This window comes from Micromys minutus (assembly GCF_963924665.1).
Source record: "Micromys minutus genome assembly, chromosome: 4".
NCBI lineage: Eukaryota > Metazoa > Chordata > Mammalia > Rodentia > Muridae > Micromys > Micromys minutus.
Window position 1 is genome coordinate 86,448,121 of NC_137973.1, and position 27,066 is coordinate 86,475,186.

Genomic DNA, 27,066 nt, shown 5'->3' on the forward strand with positions numbered 1-27,066 from the left:
TGATTATGACAACATGGATCAGGAAATATTGACATGAGCATTGGTGAGTTCAGGGATTATATAAACATCTGTAAGAGATTACAACATGAGGGTAAATGGTTATTTACAGGGTGAGGAGAGAGAAATTATTCACACAAGGTTGGAAATAACTATTTACAAGAATATGCCTGAGGAATTGCAGGAGTACAACACAGGAATTTCTTACAAGAATATAGTGAGTCTGACGCATTTGCTTTACTACAGCAGCCCATTAGGATGAGTGACAACCCAGGAATGGTACATCCCTGAATTCCCCTGAATGACTTGAAAGCAGCCACTGCACCATAAAACCCCTTCCAGCTCATCAATTGTTTATTATTTACTTATACCAAAAGGCTTCCTGAACCGTGTAAGTTTTGTGAGCTTCCTGACTTTTCTAACTTTCATGAGCTGCCTGCTTCTTGCTAGCTTCCTTCCCAAGGGACTGTTTCAAGTCAGAGAAAATTGGTACAGAGCACAAACAGTCACAAAAGTACTCATCCACCAACAGGGATGTTTTCTGTTAAAAATGAAAGGATGAACCAGAAAGGAGAGTGAAACAGCCAAGGAAAGAGTGCAGAGCCTTCTAACTGCTGGGAGCTGCTGAGAGGCTCCCATACAAAGTACCGCCTTTACTTTCTCCCTAGATGTAGGAAACCAAGAGAGTGCACCAGGGTAGAGGTGTGTGTTCATGAGCTGCTGTCACTCTGCTTCCCTTTCATTAGCCAAGAGGAACACAATGTGATGTGACCATGCTTTTTTTCTGTCACCACATATGGCAAAGGTGTGGGCAGGTGGCAATCTGCCTCTAACATGAGAAACTGCCCAAGGAATCTCTCTGAAGCTACAGCCATACCTGATATAAGAAAGGCTACTCCAAGTAAGCGAGATGAATACCCAAGGGATATAATGAATGCATTTGTCACATGATGTTTCACACATTGTTACAGCAACAAGGATTCTATGACAACCATAGTCTCACAAAGGACTGGTTTCCTCACACATAAACATTCCATCCATCCATGGTTTTCTCACATGTAAACATCCATCCATCCATGGTGTTCTCACATGTAAACATCCATCCATCCATGGTTTTCTCAAATGTAAACATCCATCCATCCATGGTGTTCTCACATGTAAACATCCATCCATCCATGGTTTCCTCACATGTAAACATCCACCCATCCATGGTTTCCTCACATGTAAGCATCCATCCATCCATGGTTTTCTTCACATGTAAACATCCATCCATCCATGGTTTCCTCACATGTAAACATCCATCCATCCATGGTTTCCTCACATGTAAACATCCATCCATCCATGGTGTTCTCACATGTAAACATCCATCCATCCATGGTTTCCTCACATGTAAACATCCATCCATCCATGGTGTTCTCACATGTAAACATCCATCCATCCATGGTTTCCTCACATGTAAACATCCATCCATCCATGGTGTTCTCACATGTAAACATCCACCCATCCATGGTTTCCTCACATGTAAACATCCATCCATCCATGGTTTCCTCACATGTAAACATCCATCCATCCATGGTTTCCTCACATGTAAACATCCATCCATCCATGGTTTCCTCACATGTAAACATCCACCCATCCATGGTTTCCTCACATGTAAACATCCATCCATCCATGGTGTTCTCACATGTAAACATCCATCCATCCATGGTTTCCTCACATGTAAACATCCATCCATCCATGGTGTTCTCACATGTAAACATCCACCCATCCATGGTTTCCTCACATGTAAACATCCATCCATCCATGGTTTCCTCACATGTAAACATCCCATCCATCCAGGGATAGATATTGACTATCAAGCTGACTAAATTCTGTGGCCAGTATTTCAAAAGTCAATCTGTTGACTTTGGTATTTCAAATATCATATAATAAATACAAACCACATATAAAACATAGCTGGTTTGACATCTATGTAATTCTGAAGACTACAGTTCATTAGCTTTCCTTGTCTTTGTGGAGAGTCTGAATTCTAGCACACAAAGATGCCTAAAAGTACCTTCTACTATTTAACCTGTAGTTCCCTTGCATGTCAGTGTACAGGAGGCTTAACTCCTAGGCATGAAACTATTAATAGGCAATGGCATTCTGGATTATCATAGGTCATTGTAGGCATGTCTGTAAATAAAAGAAAGAGCGCCGGCCATTGGGCACACATTTTCTCACTTTTGCCCATAGACATGAAAATTATGTCTCTAATTTTATTACCTTGTTAACAAGGAGGAAAGCAGAACATAAGTCAACAACAAATGAAATAAAAGCTTTTTCTCTTAAAAATTTATGTCCTTAAGTATTTTGATATACTAACAGAAATGTAACTAAACTGAGTAATCTCCAATTCAGAAAGCAGGGGACCAACTAGACACCAGATCTACCAGTGTCTTGTTTTGACCTTCATAGCCTCCAAAGCAGTGAAGAATTTGTTTCTGTAGCTAGTACTATAACCATAATTGGCAATTAGTTATCACAATCAAATCACCTAAGGGAAACATGCCCACATTTCAATTTGTGAACTATTTCCCAGGAACTATGATAGTTTTCACCTCATTTCACCCATATTTGGGGGCACCAGTTTAATACTGAAATTCTTAACAGGTCTAGAAAAGCAGACAAGTCTTACAAAATTGTGCTGTGGGTCTCTGTTCTAGATTCCCCTTCAAGTCCAGGTTTTTCCCTATTTCAGCAAATGTATAAAACATTCTTCTACTGCTCAATAACCAGCAGCATTTGTGACTACAATATGCTCTGATTACACCAATGGGGACAGGGCCCAGCCTCACTCTATCTCCATTACAATCTTCTAGGTCCATTGAGAAAACCCAGAGCCTCATGTCTAGGGTCTAACCATAAAGAGATAACCTTGCAGAATAGAAATGCTATTCACATTACAATGATGTGATCACTAAAAAATAGCTTGATTTTTAAAAAGAATTCTTGAACTTGAAGCTATAGAAGACAGTGAGTTCTGAGTAGTTAGAAGAATTTAAATCTTTCAAGAAGTTCTTGTGCTGGGAATTTAAGATCCCAATACTTAGACCATAGTTAGCAATTTCTTGGATGGGAAGTTTAAGATCCCAATACTTGGAACATAGGTAGAAATTTTCAAAAAATAATTTTATCATGTGCTAATTTCATTTAAACTCTTACAAAGTAAGATATCTTTGGTCACCCTGTTATTTTAGGTTCCTGATTTCAAATTGTCAGTGATAACATGAGGAACTATCCATATACTGTGCAGTCATTTGCCTTAGTCTTTCATGTTAATAGAAATGGTATCCTTATTGCAGTTAAGGAAGCTTATGGTAGATAATCAACTGCATTTTTCCCAGAATCAGCATAGAACTACACACATGTATGCATAAATATACAATTTACAATGTTCATTACATAATCACATACATTAGGAATTTGCTTTGCGCAGTTGGATTACAGGAAGCTATTTTAACAATTTTAACAGCATGTAAAACTGTTACTTCTATTTCTAATTCTGGAGCTTGAAGTTCATGGGGGAAAAAAGCAGCCAAAAAGGAAGAATTCCAAGCAGGCTAAAACCCACACTTACAAGATCAAAACCTATGAGAATTGGTTGAAATTCCTGTTCCAATCTTTTTGATGGTGTTCTCTTAAAAATGGGCTTTTATTATAAAAATAAAATGTACACAGTTGTGCAGGAGTAAAAGAAACTAAAAGATAATGAAGACAAGGTTAGGAAATTATGGGTTTGTATTCTTTAAAGGAGAAAGGTTTGTCTTGTCTGCTATATTATATTGATAATGTGTGTGTGTGTGTGTGTGTGTGTGTGTGTGTATGTGTTACAAAGTAGCTAGTGATACAGTGGCTATAAGAAAAGGAATCTGATAATTATTTATTCTAACTGCTTCTACACATCACCAACCGCCATTCACATGGTATTGATGTTCACACCATTTAAAGGTTTAAATGATTGTGTATTAGTGACTTTCATTCATGACAGAAATGGCTTGAGGAAAAAAATGTTTATGGAGTTTCAGTTTTTCAAAGGTTGAGCCCATCTTGTCAGGGAATGGCCAGGGGAAAATCTCATCTCAGGACAGTATTAAACTCTTGCTGAAGCTTTTCACATCCCAACACACTGGGAGTCAGAAACCCAGACAGTGATTGGGTGAGGATGACATTCTCCCGTGAAGGTACCGACCTATTTCACTAGCTACACCATGATTTCCAGTTTCTGGAACCTATCAAATAATAGCATCAACTAAGGATCACCTATTTAAAACACAAATCTATAGAGAGATTTCAGAGTCAAGCTGTGACAATTTTCCTCTGGCCTCAGAAGAAAATGGCCATCTCATAATGCAGTTGTATTTAATACATCTTCAAAAGTCTTACAAGAAAAAGTCCCCAAACTAGTCCAACGTCTAAAATGCATTCACAAAGGCTAAATGCAACATCTTTGCTGTACGTCCCTATAAAAGAGAAGAGAGCGTTACACACTCCCAATACACAGAAGCACAGTATAAACCTCCCATGTCAAAGAAATATTGGAGGCACAGAAACAAGGGGTGGGACTAAGCAAAACTGGAGACTACAGCTGCCTCAACTTCAAATCTAGTATCTGTTTGACTTAGTTGGTTCCATCTGGCTCTTCCAAATTTCTGCTCAGATAACTCATGCTTCTGATATCCCCAGCATCTTGGGCTCTACAATAAGCTTAGGCTTCAGCTTCATACACAGAACTGCATGGATGATCCTTCATCTGAAGAGTTCCAAGCAGGGAATGTGACCTGGGAACAACTTCCTAAGAGGAAATGGTTTTCTCTGAATGTTAAGAAGCCCCCATGACATCTTAACTCTTCCATACTGAATAGCTGCAAAACTACAACCACTTGGTCAATCCTGAATTATGCTGCCAGACAGAATAGTAGAAAGCCTTTCATTTTTACCACACTGTAGTAGATTACAAGTCCTGGGCTCCAGGGCCCTAGTAAAATATGTCTATTAGAAGATCTTTGAGCAAACATTGAAGAAAAGATCATTCAAAGGCTTCCTTACCTTGGTATCCACCCCATATGCAACCACCAAATCCAATCAGTATTGCTGATGCCTAGTACTTACTGGCAGGAACCAGCTATGTATGCCTCCTCAGATGCTCTACCAGAGTCATACAGATAGATACATCTGAGCATGCTTGCAGCTAACCATTGGACTGAATACGGGAACACCAATGAAAGTGCTGGAGAAAAGACTTGTCTTAGTCAGGGTTTCTATTCCTGCACAAACATCATGACCAAGAAGCAAGTTGAGGAGGAAAAGGTTTATACAACTTACACTTCCATATCGCTGCTCATCACCAAAGGAAGTTAGGACTGGAACCAAGCATATTAGGAAGCAGGGGTTGATGCAGAGGCCATGGAGGGATGTTACTTACTGGCTTGCTCTCTTATAGAACCCAGGTCTATCCAGCTCAGGGATGACAGCACCCACAATGGGCTGGGCCCTCACTCCTTGATCACTAGTTGACAAAATGCCTTATAGCTGGATCTCATGGAGACAATTCCTCAACTGAGGCTCCTTTCTCTGTGATAACTCCAAGTTGTGTCAAGTTGACACAAAACCAAACAGTACTGGACTGAAGGAGCTGAAAGGGTTTGCAATCTCAAAGTTAGAATAACATTGTCAACAAACCAAACCCTCCACAACTCCCATGGACTAAAACACCAACCACTGAGCACACGTGGAGGAAACCATGGCTCCAGTTGCATATGTAGCTGAAGATAGCAGTGCCTGGCATCAATGGGAGAAGAGGCCTTTGATCCAGTGAGGGTATGTTTCCCAATGTAGGGGAAGCTTAGGTACTGATGTGGAGAGGGTGATTGGTAAGGGGTTCAACTTCAAGGAGACTAGTGGAGCTGGAAGGGAGGATGGGAGCAGGGGTGAGGGGATAACATTTGCAATGTAAATACAAGAAGTATCTAATTTAAAAAACAGAAGCTCTTTGAAGCATGTCATTCAGATGACTTTGCAGTTTGTCATTGTAAAGCTTTCTATGCAGAGTCTCATCAGTTTGGTAGATTCCTTTAAAACCTTTTCCTATTGGCAACATGAAAAAGAAAGTTCTCTTTAGTCACAAAGTCCTCTTTCTCTGAACCATGACGCACACTCATTTTCTGGATAGTCCACATACTTTCTTTATCTTTCTGTTACAAATTTCCATTGTGACCTTCACTGAAAGCAAACAGCAGTCACTGAATAGGATGTTAGCCTGAATTTTTCTTTTTTAAATTAATTAGTCTAATACTATAAATTAAGTATCACTCAAATTTCAGGCCTATCCAGGGCAATACATATAATTTTTGCCAAAATTTGATACGAATTATCTCATTCTATATCTGAACATAATATTTTTCTCATGTGAAACCTTGTAAGTATGGCCTTCTGAGGTTACACAAAAATCACCCCTTAAAAATCAGACTGAAGCATTGATTTCTTCTACCAAGGATGTCAAATATTTGAAGAAGCAAATGGTTAGGGTTAGTTTTATGGCAGTGGTGTTTTCTTGTGTCTTGTGCTATCTGAAGCTTTGCATCCATTATTCACTGCCATATTCACCCTGCTCACTCTCAGCATCTCATCCGTGCTGCCCCCAAAGTAAGTCCATTTCTATCAGATGCACCATCTAGAAATATAAATGCACACCCCTTCCAGTTGCCACAGGTACAATGCCAAAATGATGCAATTAATATCTTCAAGTTACAGTGTTTTATTTCATGTTGCAGTGACACCAACTATAAAATTATTTTTGTTTCTCCTATAACATAACTATAATGTTTCTACTGTTAGGAGTCATGATGTAAATATTTTTCAAGATAGAAGTTTGCCTATGGGATCATGAACCACAGTGAGAACTGTTGATCCAAAGAGAGCAATGGTATATGGTAGCAAGCCCAGGGGATGTTTGTATTACAGCAACCAACAGCAAATGAAAAAAAAAATGTTAAGAAGCTGCTATACCTTAGGCAGAATGAAAACCACATAGGAGAAATAGTTGAGGCATACAAACTGTTCTCAATGGCGTTTTAACAAGACACAGTGCTGGGTGGGTAGGAAAGGGGGACATATCTGAGAAGAGTTTGCGGAGGATGAATATGACCGAAAGGTAATATATGGAATTCTCAGAGAATTAATAATAGTACAAAAATAAAATAAGCACACACACATACACACACACACACACACACACACACACAAACACACACACACACACACACACACAATTAAAATGACTCTTTCACTGTTATTCAGCAGGCCACACTTGATCTCTCAACACCAAGCCTAAGGTCTAACAGAAGAACTGCTTACATGCTCCCTGGTTCACAACCACTATACTTGACATCACATCTGCTTCTCTTTTCTTGCTTCCAATTTAAAGTAGCTCAGTGTTGACCTGTAACTTCATCCTGATGCCATTATCTTGTTCTTACGTCTGAGCTGTATATGTCTCCAGTATATGTCTCCTCTACGTAGTAAAGCACATCTGGATTCACACAAAATGGAGTTGGAGCAAGAATTCATGTGAATGTGCACACATAAGTTCTCTGCTTCAGAAACAGCCTCTATGTCACTTCTCTTTCCATGTCCTCAGAGCCCACTAGAAGCAACCTCTTATTGCAGTTACTTGTGTAGGGTCATGCGGAAAGGCATCCATGCAGAGAAGTAGCCTGATACAGTGATTTCTTTCAATTTAGATTTTCCTATTTGTGTGGGTTGAAGTTATCACAAGAATTAATTCAAAATTTCTGCCTAATAGCCTAACAGCAAGGTAGAGGGGATAATAAAAGGTTGGATGTTCATTGTTACACAGTATTTAAACTTACGTTTATTTATGGGTTTAGTGTGTCTATAAAGATGTGTGCATGTGTCTCTGTGTTTGTATGTGTGTGTGTTTAGAAAAAATACTTCTATAAAATGTTTTTTTTTCCACTGGATTGACATGCCATAATGGAGTTATATAGTCTGTCTTCTTGGCATATAAGCTAAACATCAAAAATATTTAAATATAAAGATGAACACTGACAATGAGCAGTTAAGACAACAAGAGGCTCAGAGCACTGTTCTACAAATTAAATTACATATGTCTAATTAGTACTGGGAAGATGCACTAAACCATTTTTGTTAATTTTCATCTAATTAATACTTTTTAAGACTTGGAAATGTCAAACATTTTCAAGGAAATAACTTTGTGCCTGTGTGCTATGATAAATAAATGAAAACCATGTACCTCTAATGTTTCTTAAATAATCACATATGATGACAGGCCATGTGACCTGGAGAGATGACTCAGTTGAGAAGAGTTTGTTTGTAGAAGCATGAGTTCAAATCCCAAGCACCCACACGAAACCATTCATGTCTACCCACTTGTAATATGGACCGGCAGACAGAGGAAACCCAAGTGAACTATCCAAGCCTGAATCCCAGCACTGCCATTAGGCAGCCAGAGAAGATTCCAGGATCTGCTGGTCTTCTCCAGTTTTGCTGAGAGATTCCATTTCAAGGGAATTAAGTGGATAATGGTAGATTGAGATGCTGGACTCACTCATGTCTGAACAGTCTCCTGGATAGACTACGTATTTCCTTCCTCTTTAGAATGTGTCTAAAAATTGAAATTCAAACCAGAAGATGGAAAGAGTTTATGGATGGGTCCATTGTTTCATTTGATATTTGAAAATAAAGACTGAAATGTTGGCTAAATTAAAACCTACAGTTCTTTGGCATTATTTATTATGTTCACACATAGAGGAAAACGTAATGGTGGTCTGAAATCATAGCAGTCTTCCTGATTGTGTGCTCCCAGGGACCACATACAACCCTAATTGCATCTTCAACTCTACTTAGCATTCTCTGAAGTCAGATCACATTGGATTAAGTCCCATTACATTCTCAGTGCAAATAAATCCGATTCTTATTTTACTTGTACTCAAACATTTTAGATCATATTACTAGATGATAATATGTTTTTGTCTGGATAAAAGTATATAATCATTAGCATTTATGGCTCTATTTGGTAAAGAGGAGGGAGGCTTACACTATCATTTTGTGAAACGTAATCCAATTGCTGGCACATTAGGACTTTTAGTGTAAGATTTATAATGTAAATTTCTATTCTGTTCTGTCATAACTAACAAATACTGAATTATTTCTCCCTTAGCAATACACCATTGGAATCCATTTAAAGTGCTTAATGATGTATTAATAAACCATGATTTTACAGCAGGGCTTCTCCACTCCTTTGCCTGGCGCCAGCTCTGATGCTGCCAATCAAATTAGAATGTGATATTTTCTAAGTTAATAAAGGTTAATTGGATATATAGAAAGGAAATTGAACACCAGAAATATCTCTTCTCAGACTATTCTTCCCTAAAACGAAGACATTATGTTTCTGCAACTGAAGCATCCTTGTGTCTTCTTTAAACACAAAGTGTTACCAGCTTAGGCTTTCAGAAATTTCCTACATACCTGGTATATTTTTAAATTATTATTGACATAGATTTTCCAATTGATTTTTTTTATTTAAGAAAATGAGACTATGTAGGACTTTTTGGAAGCTTCCCTGTGAAGTATTTGTCTTTAAGCCAGCTTGCTCAACTCCACAGATCTGACTATTTTGTAATGTGGGACCAGTTACATGCTCAATTAGACATATTCCTCCCAGTAAGTACTTTGCAAAGTTTCATCATTGACAAAGATCCTGAACTATACTCACCCTCCATGACTAAGCTTCTCTCCCTCTAGTTTTTCTCTGTGGGAAGAGGGCCTGGCTACACTGAGAGATAAGGGAACCTGTGGTGACATAGAAACTTAGTCTCCAGTGTACCACCATTGATGAGGTACCTGTGCACTATAAATACACCTTAGTGAAACTTACTGAGGGAATAACAGACCTGAAAAATTGAGTGAAAGCAGCTTGGATATCCCTGGGATAGCAGAGACATAATGAGGTTATCCTTTACCCATGGTACTTATGTTTTCACAACCACTTTTCCTTTTATTCTTTTTTTTCTTTTTCTCTTTTCTTTCTTTCTTCCTTTCCTTTCTTTCTTCCTTTTTTTTTATTTCTTTCTTTTTTTGTTTATTCTTAAGATTTACTACCTAAGGTGAACTGGCTTAAGAAATGTTAGAATCTCAGATTTTATTCTCCAGTGATATATTTTGCTTTTCTCTTCTATATATTAAGAAAAATGTATGGAATGAGAGAGATGTCTCAATGACCTAAAATACATGTTGCTCTTGCGGAAGTTCTGGGTTTCTGTTGTCTTTATGCAAGTGAGGGCAGGCACAAGATAAGGTTAAGGTTTATGGTTGGACAGTTAAAAAGTAAGGTGGGGACAAAGTTTTAGAGAAGGAGGAGAGAGAGAAGACAAAAGGAGAAGGAAGCAGAAAAGATGGAGGAGAAGAAGGACCCAGAACCATGTGGCTTTAATTAATCACAGGTAGCTATAAATATTTTATAAAGGATGGATTATTACAGAACAATTTGTCTTATCTCAGTAGGTAGTTTATATCAATTGGCTCTGAGTTTATTGTGTGGACATTTTGTGGAGTGAGAACTTACTGATATATCTGATAAATTTCAAGCTTCTAGAGTTTTGACTTTTTGGGGGCTCACTAGAAATTGTGGCAATAACCACAATGGGAAGATGCTGGAACTTTGAGCAGAGATTACAACAGAGAGTGACAAGAGGGCGGTTGGCTGCTGGTGGGAACAGAGGGTGGCAGGATGCAGTGTGGTGTGGTGAATGGAGCCACTGCCTTTTCCAATAGTTACGGCTACAGGTCCTCAGTAACTGTCAGGCATCCCAAGAGTGCTGCAAGGGAAGGATATGATGTTCTCATTTAACTCCACTAGATTTAGTACACATGTGGCTCACACAAACACATGCACATATAAACATGTACACATACACAAGTACATATACATAAAACTTATAAAAATACAATATTGAAATCTATAATATACAAGCAAATGATCAATAAGTGAAAAAATGCCCAAATAACGCACTGAACAAAATTCTACAAAAGCTATATTGAGTTGATTTTGTTTTATCTATTACTACTTGGTATAGGATCTGATTTTTAATGTGGCTAGTATTCCCAGTGAGACTTCACTGAGAAAATCTAAGCTTTCCTTTATGATCAGTATAGTTTTGTGTTAGAGAAGAGGCTTTGTCTCTATCCCCATCCCCCATCCCCAGCACTGGGACCTCATCTGGCTTAGATCTACGCAGGCCCTGTGCGTGTGGCCCGTCGCTGTGAGTTCACGTGTGTGTCATCCTGTAATGTTATAAGATCTTTTTCCTTCACAACTAAATTCTGTCTGGCTCTTACAATCTTTCGCCATTCTTAAGTGCTTGGTTTCAAACATGCAAAGGGAAGCTTTCCTCCTCAAAATGCAAATCAATAATAACAATCACAACATCTACTCTTCCCAACATCTAGGTTGAAAAGGATCATGCATGCATGCCTGTGCGCACGCACACACATGATTAAGGCTCCCACATACTACATATACTGCATACACAGGGTTGATTTTTCTGCATTTTTCTCCCATTACTCTGTGCATACCTCCAGCTATGGACTCTAGACCAAGTTGGCATTGGTTCTTCAGTTTGGCTTCACATGTGTCTGGGCTAACTGACAGTAGTGACAATTCAAATGATATGCAAATGAACCCCTCTGGGTCTTCATTCTATGTTCTATTTATGCCTATGCAAAGGTATCACTTTGTAACATTCCCAGACATTTAATTTAGTGGTTTGTGTAGACATTTAGTATTATTGACAATGATACATTGGTCTGTTATGGTGTCTGTCCCTGATAAACGTTTTTACTTTAAACACATCATTAAGGCTGATAAATTTGAAGAACATGAAATGAAAGCTGATAATGTCATTATGATAAAATTGAGTCAAGGAAAATTTACAACTCTACTAACAGGCCAGGGCCAAACACACTCCCTCACACATGTATGTATACACACAAACACACACAGGAATGAATACAAGCACATGTATACACACATGCACATACACATGCATATATGTGCACACAAGCACAGACATATACATGTGGACATGCACACACTCACCTCAAATCTTCCATTTTTTGACAGTGTTGGTGTTACAGATAACTACAAGGATGCTTATAGCCACCTGTGTGCAAATTTTCTTTAACCACAAGAAGTATATTCCACATACATTATTTATGTTATATACATTTTACTTTTCTGGAATTTAAGCTTTGGTACGATTTTAATGAAAACTCAGGTTTCATCACTGTATTCCAAGAGAATGTAGAAGATATGTCTAATCAAGGGGGAGCAAAATAAATTTCTAATAAATCTACAGAAATTTTGCAAAAAAAAAAAATGAACGCAGGAAAAGAGTCACATGAATCTATCAAACACGCAGCACAGACACGCAAATGAAATCCACCAAGGCTGGGCTGCAGTGTTCACAGAGTAGAGAGCGACAGGGAGACTGCATATTTCAGGAACGTGCTGGGCGATGCAGAAAATGAGTGGGTCAGGACAGTCAGGCCAGAATCTGGTTCTCTGATACAGATTGGCCAAGATAAAACAGTCAAGGCTATGATGGAGGCTTGATGATGGGTGAGCTGCCAGCATTCCTTCTTCTGTCCAGTGAGGTTAAACGTTACCTTCCTTATTGTAACACCAGGCCTGAGCTTCAGAAGCTTCATGATGACTGAATAATTTTGTCAGGCACATGTTTCCTTTTGACACAGGAACTTAAGACAACAAATCCCCAGACCCTGTGTTTGGCCGTGAGGACAAAGGAACATGGCATGGGCTATATCTCTATGTCTATTTATCAAGGGGACCCCATTTTGGAGGCATATCTTCTGAGCCCAGTAACCACATGAGTTACTTCTCAGGTTGTTATTTGAACTGATGGAAACACATTCTCCTGTTCTGGAAGATTATATGTAGTGTGTACCTATTCCATCTAAGCTGAAAGGTTTTCTGCTGGAGAAAGGAAAGAGACTCATAAATCAGGAAGCAAATAGAATTTATAAACCCCAGAGGCTAAGATTCACAAGGCCCTGCCCCATGGTTAAATCCACAGTAACAGTTGCTGGGTAGAAGTGAATGTAATCAGATAAATGATGCAGAGAGATCCAGGGGCACGGTATTAGTGAGCTTCTACTGATATCACGATGAGGTTATTGGTTGTATAGCTAATTTTGAGTCATTCTTATTCACTTAAGTGGCCCTGATAAATTCACAGGTTTAATTGGTGTAGTTCATGCCCTATCTGGAACCCAACAGGGATCATAATCTATGACAAATATTAAGTTTTTCTCCTGTCTTTTTCTCTGTCTCCCTTTGTCTCTGTCTGTTCCTGTCTGAATCTCTGTCTCTGTCTGTCTTTATCTCTGTCTCTCTGTCTCTGTCTCTGTCTGTCTCTATCTCTGTCTCTCTGTCTCTGTCTCTGTCTCTGTTTCTCTCTCTCTCTCTCTCTCTCTCTCTCTCTCTCTCTCTCTCTTTCGTTCTTCCTCCTCCCTCTGTGTGTTTCTGTCTTTCACTGTCTTCCTTTTCTGTTGCTTTTTTCTATTTATCTTTATCTCTTTTTATTTTTTGAAGAATAATTTAGACACCACAAAATAAACCACTTTTCAATGAGTAGTTCATTGAATTTTGAGTAATATATACAGCTGTGTAAGGATTATAAGGATCAATATAATGAATATTATACTATTGTCCAGAGTCTCCCTCAGACCACATACATTCATATTTTAATGGATGCTGTGGTCCTGTTCTAGAATTTTCTATAAATGGAACAATACATGCTTGCCATGCTCAAGCCTTACCATGAGTTTCTTCTTTCTTGTTGGTTTTTCTTAATGCAGCAGAGGGGAAAGAGTGTTGGTGGAGGGTAAGATTTGGTCTTAGGAGATACAGGGCTAAGACTTTGTCTTATGAGATATTTAGGGCTGCTGTATAATAGAAAAGTTTACTAAGTCTAAGTTACTATTCTACTCTAGGTGACTTGCCTTTTTGTTCCTCTGAGGCCAGAAACTGCAGGCTCTGGCACTGAATACCTCTTCCTAAAAACAGTAAAGGATTAAGTAAATAAACTTTTTACTATATTAGCAGAAACTGCTGGCTCTAATTTTCAGCCTGCTAGTCAAAAAGTCAAAGGAAAAAAGAGGGACAATTAGAAAACTGATTATAAGGTTTATTATTAAGTTATAAAAAGTCTACTATGAAGGCTATCTAATGGAAAATGGAAAGATCCTATGGGCATTGGGCTGGAGGTTCTCTCTCCCACCCTCCCCCCCCCTCAGTACATATAAATCTTTCAGAATACCTGATCACATGTTACAAAGTTCAACATAAGTTCTCACAAAAACTCAAATCATAAATTAAAATAGAAATTTAAAACAGAGAATGTTTACATGCATATCCATTAGGGGTAATTATCTAGCTCAACATCGATCACCTGTCTCAGCTCCACAGGTTCATTGATGGTTTAAAGCTATAAATTATTAGTGAAATTTTACATAGGTAAACCCAGTCAATATTTTATCATCTGTCCCAGTATCTATAATAAATCATTAGTTCCCATTTTATAACATTTGGTTAATTGTTTTACAATTGGAATGTGCTCTGAGTAGGAAAAAGTCTGGTTACCATCTAAGAGCAATTAACTGGTGTCATTGTTCTCATTGCAGTTTTGATGATCAAAAATGACGTAATAGCAGACCCACTTAATAATCAGTTATAATTTCAGGAATTCTTATAGGATCAATAATTAAGACTTAAGAAGTCATTTATATGTCTATACAGCATCACTACAAGACAATACATCTTCATAGATCTGTTCCAAAGGGACGCACAAATACTTAATGATTCTTATGTATGTTTAATAATAATAGAAAACACATTTAATAGTATTAATCTTTCCTAAAATGCATCACTGCTAGCCTTGCTGAATGAAGGAAAACGGTCACAGATTATGCAATAATCCGTGGCTAGCCATCTCTGGATGATCACCAATTATGGCTCCTGACAAATAGCTAGTTTATATAATCTTTGTTTGTTTGCTTTGATTCTCTAAGAATAATGTGTGAAACTCAAAAGCATTATTCAGAAATGTATCTTTTTTTGTAATTCCAAGTAAATTTGCAAGTTGCTCTTTCCAACTCTTTAAAGAATTGTGTTGGACTTTTGCTGAGATTGCATAGAATCTGTAGATTGCTTTTGGCAAGATGGCTATTTTTACTATAGTAATCCTTCCAAACTATGAGCAAGGGAGATCATTTGGCATGATAGCAAAAACCATTCTCAACAATAAAAGAATTGAATCATGATCCCAAACCTCAAGCTTTATCACAGACCAATCATATTGGTACATAAGCAGGCAGATAGGTCAACGGAATAGAACTGAAGACCCAGAAATGAACACACACAACTAGGGTCACTCAATTTTGTCCAAAGAGCTAAAACCATCCAGTGAAAAAAAAAAAAAAAAAAAAAAAAGACAGCATTTTCAAAAATGATGCTGACTCAACTGGAAGTCAACATGTGGAAAAAGGCAAATTGATCCATTCTGATCACCTTGTACAACGCTCAAGTCCATGTGGATCAAGGACCTCCACATAAAATCCAATACACTGAAACTTATAGAAGGAAAAGTGGAGACAAGCCTCAAACACATAGGTACAGGGGAAATTTTCCTGAAGAAAATATCAACAGCTTATGCTCTAAGATCAAAAATTGACAAATGGGACCTCATTAAAATTGCAAAGTTTCTGTAAGGTAAAGGACATTAGCAATAGGACAAAATGACAACAAACAAATTGGAAAAAGATCCTCACCAATCCTACATCTGATAGAGGGTTAATATCCAATATATACAAAGAACTCAAGAAGTTAGACTCCAAAAAATCAAATAACCCTATTAAAACTGGGTGACAGAGGTAGACAATTCTCAATTGAATAGCTGAGAAGCTCCAAAAGAAATGTTCAACACCCTTATTAGTTATCAGGAAAATGAAAATCAAATCAATCCTGAGATTCTACCTCAGACCAGTTGGAATGACTGAGATCAAAAAGTCAGGTGACAAAGGTGCTATCGAGGAAGTGGAGAAAGAGGAACACTCTTCATTGTTGGTGGGATTGCAAGATGGAATGACCACTCTGGAAATTAGTCTGACGGTTTTTCAGAAAATTGGACATAGTTCTACCAGAGGACTCGACTATAGGATTCCTGGGAAAATACCCAACAGATGCTTCAACATATAACAGAGACACATGCTTTCCTGTATTCAAAGCCACCTTGTTTATAATAGCCAGAAGCTGAAAAGAACACAGATGTCCTTCAGGAGAGTAATGGATACAGAAATTGTGGTGCATTTATACAATAGAGTACTACTCAGCTATTAAAAACAATTACTTTATGAAATTTTACTCAAATAGATGGAAGTAGAAAACATCATTTTGTGTGAGTCAACCCAATAACAAAAGAACACACATGGTATGCACTCACTTATATCTGGATAATAGTCCAAAAGTTTGGATTAGACAAGATATAATCCCAGATCACATGAAGCTCAAGAAGTTAGAAAACCAAAGAGAGGATGCTTCAGTCCTTCTTAAAAGGGGGAATGAAATATTTGCAGGAGGAAATATGGAGAAAAAGTATGGAGCAGAAACTGAAGGACAGACAAATCAGAGACTGTAGGGATCCATCCATATACTGTCACCAAACCCAGACATGATTGTTGATGCCACATGCTGACAGGTGCCTGATGTGGCTGTCTCCTGAGAGACTCTACCAGAGCCTGAGAATGAGATTCAGATGCACTCAATCAACCATTGGACTGAAAACAGGGTTCCCAATGGAGAATTTGAAAAAAGACTGAAGGAGCTGAAGTGATTTTCAACTTCACAGAAAAACAATATCAACCAACCAGACCTGCCAGATCCTCCAGAGACTAAACCACCAACCAAAGAGTACACATGGAGGGAACCATGGCTCCAGTTGAATATGTAGGAGAGAAGGGCCTTATTAGGCCTCAAGGAGAGGAGAGGTTTTTGGCACTATGAAGGCTCAATACCCCAGTGTAAGATAATGCCAGGGCAAGGAGAAGGAAGGGAGTTGATGGGTGGGGAAACACTCTCACAAAGGCAGGGGGAGGTTGGGATGTGATAGGGGGATTGCAGAGGGGAAACATAAAAAGAGGATAACTTTTGAAATGTTAACTAAAAAAATCCAATAAAAAAGAATTTTATCTTTTTAATTTAAATATTCTTATTTCAGAAATTATACTTCAATTTAAGAAATTCTAATTTTCTATATTCCATTTATCTTATGCTCATATTCCTTTCAGTTTGGGATTAAATATGTAGCAATACTTTCAAAGTTCTTACTGGGTCAGGTATTATCATCTCCTTGGGGGGTCTTTTCCTTTGTCATGTGTGATGATCACGATATGATGCTATTCCCATCACACATCACTGTTCACTGTCTTACTGGGTTATCAACACTGTCTTTACTACATTTTTGGTACTCACATTTTATTTTCTTCTCTTAATAATGTAGAGTTTTGTCTGACTTGTAGCAGATCCATTGTTAAGTAAACACATTGTGCAGAGACTCATTTTAATCTTTGTCCAAAAACTTCTGTAGTCAGATTGATATCCAACAAACATGCCTCACTCCATTTTGGTAATTGTCACATTTGAACTAAATGATTATTTGATGCTGAAGACAGCTCTCTGTGATATATGCGATTCAGTTGCATATCTGAGAACTACTCACCATTACCATTGATATCCCTCACTGTGAGAACCAAAACACAACTCAGATCAGGACCAAATAAGTCCTGGTAGCAGTCTCAATCTGACAATCTTTTGCTTTCAAAGAGTAGCCCCGATGTAGTTCTCGCCTACCTAACCACAGTGATTCTGTAACCCCTGATCTTTCTCACCTGCTATTGTATCCTACCTGACAGTTTGCATGCATGTTATTGACCAAATATGCAGACAGATTGCACGGTCCTTCCTGGAAAACCTTTGTACATATTCTTTCCTCTCTCCAGACTCCAGCCATTCAATTTCTTTAAATTCTGAGCTGTATCACTCAGTGCTATGTAAACAGATGCAGGTGTATGGTCCATCGTAATGCCTCTGACTTAAGATGATGCCAGCTGATCAGAAATTCAACCTCTTGACATCCTTTCTCAGAGCACCTGCCTTTACTGCATGCCATCCCCATTCTAAAATTATTTCTTTATAAAAATTTCCAACTTTTCCAATTGTTCATAGCAGGAGGGAAATTGTTTGTGTTCTAATTAGGCTCATTGTCGGGAAAGCAGCTAAGGACTTGGTACAGAAATGTCAGTTGCATATGAAGCCAGGATGGCATCTCATGAAGCTGTACAGGCTACTGTTGTCATTAATTTAGACTAAAATTGTTAACTTAAGATCCCACTGGCACAAAACTCAAATTTATATACATCTTCCATATGCAATAATTTTGTTTAACATACCTCCAGATGCAGAGGAGGACTCTAACCCACAGATGCTAAAAATCATCATTAGATTGAAAGCTGGGCTTGGAGTGGTCCCACTCTCTCAGATTCCTCTTCTTGCTTATTTGTAGTGATGTCAGCCTTTGTCTCTAGGCAGACTCCTGTTGCTGGTAACTTTCCTTTTCATTCAAACATGTCTGTAAACAGCCCAAATAAATCAATTATATGGTATTGCCTCTGGTAGTCATATTTTTTTCTTGATCAGCTCCAAAATCCCTTAGCTAATCCCCCTGAAAGAAATAGATAGCAAAAAATACTGACAAAAATAAAACATGCCAAAAACTGGAGTATGAAATAGGAGTAAGGCATTGGCACTTTAGACATACTAAGTAGGTGCAAGTTCACCAAGGAGGTGGGTGTGGAGAAAGGTCCTGTAAAGGAACTGATAGTGTGCAATTATAAAGAATAACATTTAAAATGAGAAGTGAATGTCTAGAGTATGACAGGATGAGCAAGCAAAGCATTCCGTGCTGTACTTTCAAATATTTGTTATGTTTTGCTCTGTTTTTTTTTTGTTATTGTGCTGATTTTTTTAAAGCAAAGGGTTATAGTCTATGCTGGTCTGGAACCTGCTATGTATCTGAGTTACTGATCAATACTGTTCCTCAATCACATTGCTGTCCTTTTGGGTTAACATATATAAACCAGTCTTGGGCCTGGTTACTTCTGAGACTCAATCCCTGGTTCTCAGGTTACAGAATCAGCATGTCACTTCCCGAGCCACCACCATCACAGTCCCGACTCTGTCCCCTCACCTGTAATAAGCACTTTAACATGCTATTCAGCAACGAACTAACGAACAAACATAAACACAACATCATCCAGAATCAAAACATGTGTTCAGTAACTGGAACGGATGAAAGAAAATGTGGTATTAGTGTATGGTGCCCGGCACCTGAGATTATAGCACTTGGGAGTCTGAGACAAAACAATCACTATAGTTTGCAGACAGCCTGGGTCACACTGTGTCCAAAAATCACAATGAATATGTACAATCAATCGTGTCTGTTTGAAAACAGATTCTATTGTGGGGACTTCAGCCACCATAGAATATTTTTTGTGCTAAATCATGATTGGAAATTTTAGAGTTTGTTTTATCACAGTGATCATAATTTATATTTAGATTGTTTATGTGCTTTTATCTTCTCCTTTTATTTTTATGTTTTGTCTGTTTTATGCCCTAATTATGCTCATAAGAGTTTTGAAGACCTTTTCCAGTGGATCTATGAAGCTCTATTGAATTTTCTGTGTTTTTAAAGGTATATTCTATATTGATTTTAAAAATTACTAGCATTTCCCTAATCTGCTTTAGTTTTCTTTATTGTATTTCCTGCCTTTCTCTTTTAATGTAGATTTATAAGAATATTATTCCCTTCCACACATGTTTATATATTTCTTCATTTTTCCTAGCCTAAGAATGTTTAAAATAGCATTTCTAATGGTCTTGTCTATTGATTTTCCACTGTCTGTTGTTGCTAGTGTGTAAGTTTCTATTCACTGATCACTCTCTTGCTATTTAGTTTCCCTTTTTATATTTTGGTTATTTTTAATTAGGTACAAAGCATATGCTTTATTGATTGCTGAACTTTGTTCTATCCCTTTCGCTTATGTGGACATTTCCGTTTTCTTTTCTTTCATGAATTAAGTATCTTCCAAGTGTGAGCCCCTTGAGATTTTCCTTCACTTCAGGACTGACTCTCCCAAGCTCTTCCAGAAAAAGACTTGTGGTGATGCTACCTTTCAGAGTCTCGAACTCATGCCCATGAATTAAAAGTTCTCTTTTCTCTATCTGATGGAAAAGCAAAGTATTTTTGGCTGCATGTAAAATTAATTTTGTATTAGTTTTTTATCTTCTTACTTTTTGGTTGAGTCTATATGAACTTTGTAGCCTGGGCTCACACATACATATGTCAGTGCTCAGCAGAAATATAAAACCTGCTCTGAAGTATCAATACAGTCCTTCTGTAGGCATGGTTTTCTATCCAGATCTCAGCTTTAACCTTGTCATCCCCTGCTCATCTCTACACTCTCCACAGAGGAACACTGAGACTGAACTCTGCCCCAGAATTCCTACTGTTTCTGTTAGTCTAGATTTAACACACAGCTTCTGAAAGTGAGTCTCCAGTAAAATGAGTGTAAGTATCAGGAGGGAAAGCAATGCTGTGCTCTCAAGAGATGAACATGAAACACATATCAAATACCCTGCTTCTGCCCCAGTGTATTATAGAATCAATAAACATTGATCTCTCTACTTCTATAAATTGTTATTGTATATTATATCTTTTGAGAGCTGAAATATATTGCTATAGTTTAGCTCTCTGTTTAATTCTCTGTGGCCAAAAGCAATTTGGGAAGGAAAGGATTTATTTTGTTTATAGACTATCAGAGCAGGGACTCAAGGAGAAACCTGGAAGGCGTTGATGCAGACGCCATGGAGAAATATTGTTTACTGGTTTACTCCCCATGGTTTGCTCAGCCTGTTTCATTATACTATCATATAAAAGATCATCTCCCTAATGGTGGCATTGTCCATAATGGACTTGGCCAGCCTGCATTAATTACCAATTAAAATGCCCCAGAGAACATTCCCATGAACCATTCTGATGATGAAAATTCTTCAATCATTCCCTATGCTTAGATGTAGACATCTATGATCCCCCATCACAATACTACAGATATATTTTGTTGATGGCTAAGACCTGGTGATACCAAGTCATGATGCCGAGTCCTGGTGGTGCCAAGCACATCTGAACTTGCCCTTAACTTTTCGTGTGCTTTGGGCCAATGAAAATGATATCTTTCACCTTGTGGCTGATACCTTCTTAATCAGTGCTAGTCCTGAAACAATAACAATGCAGATTCCTCTCATCGGGACCAGTTATTTGATCAACATGTTTTGACCAATGCATCCATTGTAGAAATGGCCCAACATGTCATTCCTTCGTGTTGCTCCATACATTTTCTTGTTCTGAAGCTCTAAAATAAATGCTATCAAGGTAAAGACAGCTCCAAGTCATGTCGTAAATACAGTTCACACACTGACAATTTCAGATTAAGAATTCTATATTATACTATCTAGATCCCTGCAGGATTTTGTGGGGGTAGGTCTGCTAAGCCCACATTTGACAGCTGGCTTCCATTCTGGTAGAAGCACACAGGAGCAGCCACAGGAGGACAAAGTTCATTTTCTTATATTTTAGGAAATTTTAGGATGAGGTGGTCAGCACAACTTGCTCCATAGTTTCTAGTCAGGGACTGGTTCTAAATATAACATATTTACCCTGAAAGCCACAGGGAATCTACCCTTCTATTCAGCCTTTTAAAGCAGATTTTAAAATTCAATCTAGAATGGTAAAACTGGAAAGAACTTAGAGAAATATGAAAAGGTCTATAAACACAGAAGTCTGGTTTTGGAATCCCAGATCTTACTTCGCACTTGTGAAGTCAGCAGTATCTGAGACTCATCATTTTATTCGCCATGGTCTATCTCACAAACATGAATATTTTTGTCCTTAGGTCGTGAAAAACATAAATGTCATTGAATGGATTCCAGGGCTGTTGCATTTATATACCATATCTTTTAAGGTCTATTTTTAACTCTTGTAAATGTCTTTACCTGTTTAACTCTAAAAAATCTGCATTTTGGAAGAATCTTAAACAATGGGTTTACTTTCCTTTGAGAGAGATTAATATGGAGCACAAGAAATAAGACATTAGATGGTTTCCCATATCTCTAACTCTATTCCCTGTTTTTATTTTATGACATTTCTCTGACATAAATTTATTTGACAGGCCTTTATTTATGGAAGATGTTGTATGCGATCACAGCACAGGACCTCCATAGTATGTTGTAAACTCATCTTCTTCAACTTGGTTATATTCATGTCTATCAGTCATTGCACCGTTACCTGGTCCTGAGAAGACAGATTCATAAGGTCCTTACAGAGGTCAGCAGCAATAGCTATCTCTGAAAGATGCAATCAGGTCTGCTGTGGTATCAGAGAGACTGTTTATTTATCCATTTAATCTTTAATTTATTTTTCAAACCTGTTATTCTGAGTTTATCACCTATTTCATACCTTTTATAATAAGATCCAGAAGATCTGTTTTTTTATACTGAATTTTTGAAACATAATACTATTGGGATATCTCTGCAATCTATCATTGGCTTTGAACTAGGGGAATCTATTTTTCTAGGGTTAACATGAACATAGTCATTGGGATTGTGTTCTATTATATTTATTTCTATATGATGCTGCTGCAATGCAGAGTTTACATATATAACAGCACATTTATAATGCTTAATCCTATTCACAAAACATCCTGCGTTGGAAGATGATGTGTCTGGATAGAAATTATCTGAGAGTTTAGAACATGGGTTGTTTCTGAGCAAACTTTCTCACTGTCTCCCTGCTACAATAGTAACATTGAAGATGAAAAGTCATAGAACATACAAGATAAAGGAAAATACAATATTTTATGCATATGTACATGTGAACCAATAGACATTTTATATGCATAATATTTACATACATCTGTACATACACACAGAATATATATAGTTTAATTTTTATTTTAAAAATTTCAGGTCTTTGTTGTGCTACAAAAAATAGTTCATACATTGCTTTATATAGTCTTTTTTTCTATTTAATAAAACAGTAAAATAAATACTGTTACATAATTTTATAGAACTATAATTTTTCTTTTTCTTTGTAAAACCTTTAAAGATGTGGTATGAATATGTCATTTAGTCTAAGAAAAACTGTGGTATTCCTGTGATTCACCATAGCTACAAGAGTTTCTTAGCACACCCAGTCTGCATTTCCATTAGCTTGAATAGATTCTTTCACTGTTTAGATATTGTGTCAGCTGTATATTAACGAAGACAAACTGGTGAGTACATGACAAGAAAACCCAGTAGGCACTGTACAATATCTTGGATTGTACGGATCTGATCTGGCAGAAGTGCATGATGCATTTGTTCATGCTGTAGATTTCAGAAGAGAAAATTGGACTCATCCTTGAATCTGTAGAAGAGTGACTATTATTGAAGTTATAAACATGTGTACAGTTGTTAAAAAACACAGTCAGTAACATCTATTTTTAATGGTGCCAGTTTTCAAACAATCTCTAAGTTATTCATTGCTATGATACAACTGTTATAATCAACACGAGATCTTCCTTGGAACTATTGTGTTAGAAACCTTGTCTAGAACATAGCTGCACTGGTCCACACTGTTGCTAGTAACCTAAGTTGTGGTGGCCATCTTTTTACAATTATGATTTTCAGAAGACTTAAGACATCATAAGTTAGGAAAAGAAGATATTTATTTATTTTCTTGTCTTTATGAAAGCTCAGATCCAAGATCAGTGTGAATTTGTACAGAACTAGTAAGTTGCTGAATCCCCTGCAGAGGGCAGCACCACATTCTAGCCTGTTGGAAGGTAGAAGACAAAGTTTATCGTCTTCCTTCCATTTCCGGTATCCTCGCACTGATAATATTTCTTTCTTTTTGAATAGAGTCTTACTATGTATCCCTCGAATGGCCTGGAACTTGCGATGTAGACCAGGCTGACCTCCTACTAACAGAAATCCACCTGCTTCAGCCTCCAATGTCTGGGTACCACCATACCCCATATTCTATCTAACTTTCAATGTTATACTTCCTGTGTTATCACATGGACAATACCTGATTTTGGAAGGGTCACAGTCAAAACACTGAAAAAGTCATATGACCTATGCAAACACACATTCCACACTTTTATAAAAGTAACTAGTAGAATGTTTCTAATCAGGGTATCTTCTATCATCCTGAGTTTCTATAACTCAATCTTGTGTATTTGTCACTGTGCTAGCAACATGGTGTAATGAAATTTTACAAACCCAACACAAAATTATCTCTTCCCAAGCTAGGGTTCTAACAATATTTTAATGTAGTAAATAAATATCTGTAATTCATAAATAACATAGATGTTTTTTAAGATCTACACTGTTATTTTCATTCTTGTCAAAGATTCTTTGGTGAAGAAAAAGAGGACACACCAAGAGCCAGAAATGATGAAGGACCACAAATATTGATGTTTTTTTGGACACAGTAGTGTGGTAGCAGACATGGGATTACATAAGGAGTGACAGCCCAAACAGACGTGCATATGCCCAAGCGAACTAAAATCCTTGCAACAAGAGGGGAGAGAGGTGCAAAGCCCAGCCCTTCCTGAGGGATACCCATAGGAGATAATTGATGAAGGAGAGAAAGTCAGTTTTCTTTGTGTTGTGGTCCTGGGTAGGTCAGCCAAACTCCAATAGAGGGGTACACCGAAGAATATGTAGGCAGCACACATTGGACTTCACTGGTATAAAGAAATTGGGTAGCTAGGAAAGCGAGGATGAACCTTGGAGGAAGTGGTGGGTGGTAAATATGCTAATATTTACATATGAAAATTTTTCAATGGCGTTAATTTTAACTCAAATGTCTGAAAACAACTTTTAGCAAAGACCGCAAACCCAGAGGTCCACTGGTATGACTGTGTGGCATTTGGATTGATTTTGTCACCAGTGGTGACTATCATCTTGCCAAGCAAAAGTAATGCTATATGTGCTGGAGGTTCCATAGTTTAGCTTCATCAATGGAGCCTTTGAACAAGGTTAAGTTACAGATTCAGGGTCATCTCTGTCTTCAGAGTTTTAAACTTCACCAAGATGGGTATCAGTAAGAGATGTCAGGATGATTTCTGTGGTTTATGCTATTTCCTGGGGATCAGCATTCTGAAAAGAAAATAAAATAGTTTCTGACCTTTAATGGTTTTCATTGGTCTGGACAGATCTAGTTCTAAAGGAGTCCAATAGGATTCAGAGGAGCGGCTAATAAAACCATCTGTAGAGAGAATGCTATCTGAAGATTGTGTTGGTGACCAACAAAAGAAAGAATAAAGACTTAAAGAAGCCAAGTGATGAGACATCACCTCTCCCTCTGGTCTCTTGGGGCTTTGAATTGCTTCCCCTTTCTCTATTTCTATCTAATGAAAAGAAGAACGTACAGCTTGGCTCTTCAGTGTCTAGTTTTAGAGAAAGAGCAAGAGCCAAGTGAGTCTTCCACCTTTTGTCATCTGTTCTGAGAAGGAAAAAATGCCAAGGACCCTCCAGCAGTAAACTGGTCCTGGAGGAAGCTCTGAGTATCATTAAGAGCAGGGTTCCAGGGGCATCATCTCAGGGAATTTAAGACTCTCACTTATCCAACATTGATTTTAGCATCTGATTTTCAAAAGCTAACAATAACGAATGTTTAAAGTTCATTTATTTTTTCCAAAAGGAATTATTGATAGAATAAGATCTTTCAGGTTGAAATTGATAGAGCACTGAGAATAGATTCTCTCATAAATAGAGCAGTTCAGCCATGAGAACTAACGTGAAAATGGGGGATGGAGTAGGAGGAGAGGTTTAAAGCAGACATCTGGTGATAAGTACATTTTGAGAAGCCTCATAAACCAAGTGTGAATGTTGATATTAGCATTATAATGAAATAGAACATAAAAAGAATTGCATTTGTAAATAAATAGTTCTATCAAAGAACTAGATGGACCAGGTATCAAAGTCAGTCTAATAAAATGACTTTATTGATGTTGAACCTTCATTTAAGTTCCAAATATCTATTAATAACACCATAGGTTATTCCTTTTATCCAAGAAAGTGCACTGGTTCTCTGGGGACATTTCCAGATTTGATGGGAGAAAGGAGAAGATAAAAGACCCCACTTTCAGCCACTCTGCTTTTTGAAAATCAGTAAGTAGCCAGCTGTTTCATTATAACAGAGCCTGTACTTTGAGCACATTCATGACATCTATCAAAACGGTGTTTACATTTCCCTAATAATGTTAACTTAAGCATTTTATTGCCTTACTCTGCAAACTGTCTGAGTACACTAAAGAAATCTTCTCCTGAGAGAGGCTGGCTAAGCAAAAGGCAGACTACCTACAAAGTCTGGGGGCTCTGGAGGTTGCTGTATGGCCTCTGTAGAGACCCAGCCTGAGTTTGCTTTTGTCAGACTCAACCAAGAATCCCACGTGGTCAATAAATACTTCAGAAAGCAAATGTCCTTCCATAAAAACACCCAAGGCTCTGTGATTTGTGCAGTTTTAACAGGGATATAGAGCCGATAAGGGATATAGAGCCGATAATCTCAATGAGGGGGCTACACAGGTGGTTGTTGGTCCCACATTGCTGTTTAAATGCATGTGCTAAATCCAGCCACTCTTCCTTGCTCCTCAGCATTTTGAAGAGCAAGTGGTAGAAATCAGAAGTTTTGCACCTAATCCACTCTTGAGTTACCCAACCACAAAATTATATTTAAGCAACTGCCTTGACAGCTAAGAAACTGGGCTTATTTTTCTCTTCTTTGCTCCAATAAGTTAAGAGACGGGAGA